The sequence below is a fragment of the Teleopsis dalmanni genome, chromosome X, assembly GCF_002237135.1.
Source record: "Teleopsis dalmanni isolate 2A chromosome X, ASM223713v2, whole genome shotgun sequence".
Taxonomy (NCBI): Eukaryota; Metazoa; Arthropoda; class Insecta; order Diptera; family Diopsidae; genus Teleopsis; species Teleopsis dalmanni.
In genome coordinates, this window is record NC_051848.1 from 17,362,260 (window position 1) to 17,370,859 (window position 8,600).

An 8,600-nucleotide genomic window follows, 5' to 3' on the forward strand; every position below is an offset into this window, starting at 1 on the left:
GACATTAAATGAGGATAAGGATTTGAATAAATCAGCAGTTAAATAAAGAAGTAAAACAGCAGTTGAGGGAATAACAAGGAACATAATTGAAAAGAAAGGTTCCTTTGACAACATAATAAAAATGAAAAAAGACTACGTCAATGTCCCTCAACATCCCTCAGTATCCTGCACACATATTGTTACGTTACAAATCAATTATTTAATCTCGACTTATCAAAATTTTATTCACCTCCACATCAAAAAAAAAAGGTCAATCCTTTTTTATTTCTACAATTTTTGGGTTTTATTTTATACACTTTAAGATGGCATCAACGAAATTGGTCAATTTGTCTCTCTCTCTCTGTTTTCTCTCTCTCCACTCTCTAGTTTAAGAAAAACAATTTGACCATGGATTTCTTTAATATGCCTAAAAATTAAGACGCGAGTTTGCCGGGATCAAAATTAACAAACCTTTGGACAGACATCAGTAGGTCGATTATATTAACGGATATACTTCCATTGGGTGGTTTACAATAACCTTAAGGAGACTTAAGACAGCACTGTAACGTAACATATTCTTAGGGATATTGTTTAAACTCTTGACTTTTTTAAACATTCTGAGAAGTATACGTCAAGCTATGGCTATGCCAACAAATTATAAAAAAAATACTCCAAGATGATTTAATACTGTAGGAAAAAATTTTAATCACAAGTGTATTTTATTTAAGTTTACTTTTAGAACCACTAAAATATTAACCTTGTACAGTGGATTTCGCTTATATAGGGAATGACAGGGATGATTTATAATATAAATTCAGTTGTAACACGAAGAAGTCAATGTGTCAGATTCTAGAAGAATTTATGTTACACCGATTTTGTATTCTGTAACATATATAGGCGTACATAAGAGTAGTGGCTATTTGCAAAGAGACCGACCGGTTAAGTTAACGCTCAAAAGAAAATCCATTGCGATACATAATAATAAATACACATTAAAAATTCAAAGGAACTTATCTGACGATATTCGTATGTCGACTGTCCCTTTCTTATTGTGGTTCCTTCTTCTTCTTCCTGCGGTCCATTCCCCCATTTTCTCTAGTTAATAGATTCTACAGTAATTACAGGAGAGCGCCACCAATCGGTTAACATACTTAGTACTGTAACAATACACATTCACAATATACGTTTCAAGAAAATGCGCCGATAAACATTCTATTGGAAACAATCCCGTTGATACCAATTGAAGTTACATCGACTCTTTAGTTGCCAGAAATATTTCTATGAGAGCGTACAAATTTAGATGTAAGGTGCAAATGCAAACTCTTTTGCACTGTTGTATTTGTTAATTTTTTCACGAACGTCTGCAGCTGCACTTGGACTCAATGATTTCATCATTTCCGGTCATCTTGTTTTGTAGGCAAGAAAATTATTTTTATAAATTTATTTTCTGTTTTAAAAATCAAATGGAGAGTATCTCACTTTCGTGCTGTGAAAATAGTCTCTAGGGTCTTCCCTAGAAATTTTAAACAAAAATCATGAGAGGAATTAAGTGCAAATCGTACAATGAAGCTTCAGCAACACTTTCACTCCAGTAAACGAGTGTGACACTCCTACAAATACAGAGTTCCATAGTACTTGCATTAAATATTTTACACCGGATGTGCAGTAGTTTACCCATTTCATCTAGTTTTTCTTTATTTCCGGTTCAATGTTTGTTTGTTTGCTTATTCGTCTCCTTGCCAGTGACTGAGTTTGCTTACTCGTAGATTTGTCTAGAGTCCTAAATACCTTCCATTGTTTGTTGTGTGTTGTTTGCTTGTGCTTTGTGCGTTATTGCGATTTAATTTCTAAATCCTTGCTCGCCATATCCATATCTTGTTATCATTCACAAGTCTCAATTTCTGCTTTATTCCGCTGCTTCCCTTGTTGGCATAGGACATAAAACTCCAAACCGGAAGTACGTGTAGCGCATGCAAATAGAACTGAGGAGATGTTAACGCTATAAATTTGGCTCACAGAAAACTTTTTATTACTCATACGCACTGCTGTGTTCATAAGATTTCCTCAAAATTTTGGTAGGACAAAACCCAAAAAAATCAATTTTCTGTGAATTCTGCATGGAAAACCCCTTGGCATAACGGAAATGTGAACTTCAATCGGTGTTTGCAGAGTTTGAAGCGCCTAAGGTTACTTTGCGTATGCCTTCTGCTTCCTCTAGCGATTGAAATCAATGAACAATGAGCTGTGGGTTAGCAAATATTGCGAGAGAAAAGACGGAAATCAATTCCAGGTGAATCAGTTAATTGCTGTAATTGGACTACATATGCAAATTTCAAGCATTCCAACACGAAAGCTGCTGCCCTGATGATCTTTTCTTGTGCTGTAATTGGCATGGTTAAATTGGCTTGAAACTCAACAAAATTAGTTCTTTCAAATGCTGGCTAATAACATATGCAGTGATTTATATTGTTCACATCGAAACACCCTCAGTTGGCACATGGAGAACCGATTAGTAATCTGAGATTCTTTTGCATTGACTGCATGAGAAACCTGACCAGTTTATTATTAAACTCACTATCAAAATTTTTCATCACTTTGCAAATTAATCGGTGATCATCTTAGAGGGACTTAGAGACTTAGAGGGACTAACAAGAGCTCTTATTGCAAATATACTGTGACTGCATACGAAATTGTACTTTAAAGGTTTTAAAAACTCTTATCTGGACTTTAGCTGAAACGACTATCACGAAACTTTTCTATGCAAAAGAACTGTTGGATTCATTATCCAAGTACCAAAGCCCTAGCAAAAGGGATTTCTACTTTTCTGATTATTCATAGTTGGAATGGAATGAAATGAATGTTTGGCTAAAAATACTTGTCTTTAAATTAATTACAATTGATAAGAGAAATCATTTTAATTAAATTATAAAATCGATGACAGAATTATTTTTCTGTAGTTTTGTGATTAAAACATCTTAAGCCATAATACCACAAGTATAAATTTTACTGCAATCTCGCATGCACAACTACAACCATTTTTGTCCAGGATATTTGTCTGTTTTCAGTGGAAAATGTTGTGGCAACACTTGCGAGCAGAAGACTTACACAGATTCTGCCACAAAATATGCCATCAATAATCCCTTAAATATGCTTAATCTATTTTTATCGAGGGAAAGTGACAAGGCATTCAGAGTTTTACCATAAATTATAAGCAAACAGATTGAAATGCAATTAAATGGCATGAGAAGTAGGCGACAATCATCTTTAGCAATGACTGAAGCCTGAATTCCAATCTCTGGCTATGGCCCACTACCGTTCCAAATGCTATAATTTATTTTGATTAAATTATGTCCAGGGATTTAGTAAATTAATTGCTGAGATTTCATCATTTTTATCGCCCAATATATGAGTGGAGTGCAACTGCAGAAGAATTTTCAGGAACACTTGGAAGTGAGCTCATTACGAAATGAATGGTCGCTCTGAATCTTCATAGACGTACTTTGAGGCAAAAAAATGATTGAACATTAAAACTACACTCTTTTAAGGAGTCTTAAAACCAAGTTACCAGAAGATGCATGCGATGTTGTTTGATTGGCACGGAAATGTACGACATAATGGCAGAATGGTATCATTCATTTTACTATTGATCATTCCGCAAGATTATTAAACACTAGTTTGAAGTATTTCAAATCACTTACAATTGGAAGTAATCCATATAAATTATTCATAGTGACTAGAAAAAACAAAGAGCGATCAAAAGTTATACATAAGAATCAGTAAGTATTGAAAAGTTCCAATACTGTCAACTTGTTATTATGAAGACACTTCTTGAATTAATATCATTATGCTAGAAAGACATTTTCTTATCCATTATCCGAGACCACTAGGTTATTTCGTTGAGTATTAACATCATATAATACAAGCTATTCATGATTATTGCCTTTTCAATATAATCGATGACGTCTTCAAAGTTAGCCAAGCATTGTATCTTTGATCGCTCTGCTCATTTTTTGTCAGCTTTAGTCCTCATGTCTACTATAGGCCATTTAGTAGATTGTCGATACAATATGAAAACTATAAGAAATAATGTGATTATCTGCCTCATCTTCTGCGATGATTTAATTCATTTCATTGTGATTTGATATATTTGTGAGTCTCTAATAAACAACACTTGTAAACCAAAGCTTGGGATTATTTCAATGGACGGTGACATACAAATTCTAAATTCTTCGCACATCAGAAGTAATCATATAAACTCATAATATCTATTCAATTTTAATAAATTTTTTATTTAGTCTTTTTTCATTGAATGAACTTAAATTTGTAGTAGTTGTCATTGGTGTTTTTCTCATTTTCATTTAAAACAAAATATAATCGGATAGTTACCAAAAATCTGTCTGTGAAAATTCTTTAATTAAAGGAACAAATAAGATATGGTCCTATCGGGATACACCCTACTAAATGCCCTTCGTCAGTTGAAAGTGCCCTCAACCGCCGAACAAGTAGCTGAACAAATAGCAAAGAAGTCGAAAAAAAATACCAGTTGCTTCAGGAAGTAAGGGAGGGTTTGGCAACTGGAGCACGCGTCCGTTACTTCAATTACAAAGATGGATTTTATCACACTTCTGGAATAAAGAAAAATCGTCGCACAGTAAACTACATATATGCGCGCCATTTAGAGAATAAATTCTATTGATCTTCCGAGAATGCGCCTTATCTTATCAAGTCCGTTTTCTCTCCCTGTTAAAAAATCACTGCAACTGTAAGCTTCAAATACGCATTGGAATTATACCGTACACATCTTAAATATGGATGAAATAATCAACAGCTCAGATGCAACCGTCTCTCATATTGTACTTAAATTTATTTAAGAAGCATTCAGAATCATAAACAAGATGTCACTTTTCGTCGATTGTTTGGTTTCGTCTCTTCTTTTCTTTCCTTTGCCTCAGTTAAATCATGTAAAAAAATATTTAACACTAATTTCCATAAGAAACTACTAGACATATTCTATTAGTCAATCTCTGATCTAGTCTCAACAAGTTAAGTAGACATCTTGTTGAGCTCATCAAGTATTTACGTATCTAGTCCTGGCTCCTATGAGGCCTAATACAATTATAAAGGACTCTCGAACTGATGTTTTAGGAATTCCTAACTATCGAAAATATATTATTTTTTGATTTGTGTTCACTGAAGTGGATGTTAAACTGATGATGTCTTCACAAAATTAACTCATCGATTGGAAAGCTATCGAGAAACACTGAGTGGGCACGATTGGACGTGTTTCTTCGACGCAATTTGATAACAAATAATTCCCCCGATAATATCGACAGATCACACTGATGTTAGATATATGTCCATTTGTTGCATTTTTAATGATATCTTCTGCGATTCAAGACATTAGTAATTCCACATAAATGTGTAAATTACTACTACTATAAATGTAAGAAATGTTATTCTCAGGAAAGTTCAGCGAATAACTGTGCATTCCTCCAATTGAATGTTGCGATATTAGCTTCCCAGTCACGTTCTATTCTGCCCCTGAAATTGAGATAGAAATTGAAGTAGACAAACCAATTGATACGTTGACCAAATTGATACTCCGACCGACATATATCACTCGTTCGGAAGGATTTGTTGAAGTTTGTTAGTTACTGGTAGCCACTGCACAAACCTTTTTGACAAACTGTGGAAGCAAATTCTGGGTTAACATCTCAAACACTCGCATTTCCGTATTGTGCACACAACACGTCTTCTGATGTTTGCTCGAATACAATGTGCCCGTCTGGAAAACACTCAGCGAATACTGTTGAACACGTCGGACTAAACAGTTCTCAAGCAAGAAACAGTGTTTAATACACAACACTTTCAAAACTGCGGTTGTTGTCTTTACTAATCAGACATCAAATAACACAGTTTGGGAGCTATAGCTTTCTATTTTTCACGAACCGCACAGTTGTAGAACTGATGATTTCGGCAATGTGAACCCTACTTTCACCTTTTCATCATCAATAAAAACCAAAATCATTTCATTTGTGAAAGCGAAATTCATTCCAGCAGTTCCAAATTTGGATTCGACTAATAATTCATGAGATGTTTACAGTTTGAAGGCTGTAGGCCTGTTTGAGATGATGAACGCTAGGTATTCACAGTTTGAGATTCTTCCTCAGCACTTGATATGATAATTAGTTATCAATTTTCGATGCACATTTCATAATTATAGACTCTTTCAGTGCTAAGCACCTATGCAGGATGCTAACGATGATTACAAAGACCGTTTAATCGAGATCTACTGCTTTTGTTAGGAGATTTTTCTGCTTAAATTGGCAGAAACAAACCACATCACAAGCTATTCTAAGAGAACGATATGCTGACAGAAGAACGGACCCATTCATGGTAAGTGATTGCTACATCTCGATATTCATAAACACATTTGGCAAACTTCGAAAATACGTACCAAAATCAAACACATTGTTGGTGTAAAGTGATTCCGCGCTACCAGCTGTTTCAGCGATGATGACTTAGTGATAGCAGTAGGCCAATGAGGATTAAAGCCCATAACCAATTAAATTCTACGTGCCCATAAAAAGTCTGGGATGAGATCAAGCAGATATGTAACTTATTAGTTATTAGAACAATTTGTTGCGTATATTAAATAAATAACGCATGACCTGGATAATTGATGCCACTTGAGCACTGATTAACAGACACCATAGTCTTTATTGTACGCAGAAAAAGCGGATAATAGTTCCTATCTTGAAAATAGATAGCCGATATCAATACAGGCCCTAATCATTTTAATAACACGAAAGATCAAATCAATTTATTCATTTGGCGCAAAATCAATTATTAGTACACCACATTATCAACACTGACCACTTCACCCATTCTGCCGCAACGTTTTTTTGGATGGCTTTATGCGATTAGTGGTACCAGAATGTGTAGTCAATATTATGAAGTCAATCTCATTTTACTTTAGTGGCAAAGAAAACCGTTAATAAATGGATGTGTCAAAGATGTGCTCCATTCTTACCTGTTCCTTTCGTAAAGCTGGAAGAGCTGTAAATGATCACCAAATATTCCGAACTGTACTTCAGGTTGGAAAGTCAGATCTTAATGTTATGCGTATTATAATTGGTTTCCTCTGTTGATGTTTGCAAAATGAATGAATGTGCCCTGCTGAAAATCGTTGAACACCGTGATCATCTGTGAGATTCTTATATTCAAGATTCTTATATTTCAATCACGATTATGTTAGGCTGGAGATAGAATCAATTTTGTGGTGTCATTGTCAGACATCATTTAACTAAAAATCTAAATGGTTTGCTCATTTTATAAACTTCGCAGTGAACTTACTTTTGTTGTGGGTTTAGTAAAATATTGTCATGGTTAGATCCCCACCCTAATTTTGTAGTGGATAAAGAAAATATTTCAAAACTGCATTTTCTCTATCCATCAGAATCTCAAGATCAACCAAGTTGATGTTAAGAAACTTCCTCATTTCTAATTTGAGTTTTTATTCCAAAACGACAAGAGAATATTGATCTGCGCTCCAGTCGGTGTAATCCAGCGAATATTTTTATCACTTTTATAAGTATTTTAATTAATCTTTTTTCATTGAAGGAACTTGAATTTGTAGTAGTTGGCATTGATGTTAGGTTAAATTTGATGCGTTTGTCATTTTTTCATTTCCATTTAAAACAAAATATATTCGAAATAGTTACCAAAAATCTGTCTGTGAAAATTCTTTAATTAAACTAACAAACTAAATATGGTCATATTTGGAAACACCCTACTAAAAGCCCTTCGTCAGTTGAAAGTGCCCTCAACCGCCGAACAAGTAGCTGAACAAATAGCAAAGAAGTCGAAGAAAAAGTACCAGTTGCTTCTTCAGGAAGTAACGGAGGGTTTAGCAACTGGAGCACGCCTCCGTTACTTCAATTACAAAGATGGATTTTATCACACTTCTGGAACGAAGAAAAATCGTCGTAAAGATGTTCTGAAGAAGTCTGGAATCAGCTATTGTCAATGTCCGTCGCACGAGTCTGTCACTAACGAACTTCCGATTAATCAGGCACACCATGTTTCAGGTAAGAAATTATTAATGGGTCAGAACTCTAAAAAATGAATTTAAATACTCGATTTATTTTTATTTATATTTTATTTCATCTTTTTATATCAATGTCATTATAATAATAAATTGATTTCAATAATGTCTGGGCAGGTTCTAAGATTTCCATAGAAACAAAATCGGTTGTAGATAATAAAAAAAAGAATTGTTCAGTAGACAAAGGTAAGTTTTTTTAGAAAACCAATCCAATAATTTTATAAACTTTATAACGAGATTCATTTAATCACAGATAACGAGAATGCGACTATAGGCAAACGAAAGAGACGTAAACCATCGAATGATTCAGGAATTGCACCAAAAAGGAAGAAATTAATGTCAGAAGGTAAGTTGACCTGAAATCTATTAGATGCCGACATTATAAAAAACAGATTTTATGACATTATTTGTTTCAGAAAAAAAGCTGATCAGTTGTGTTGGTCTTGACGCTGATCCATCCAAATGTGGGTCAGTTTTTGGTGAGACGCATTCTATAACGAAAATCCTGGTCGAG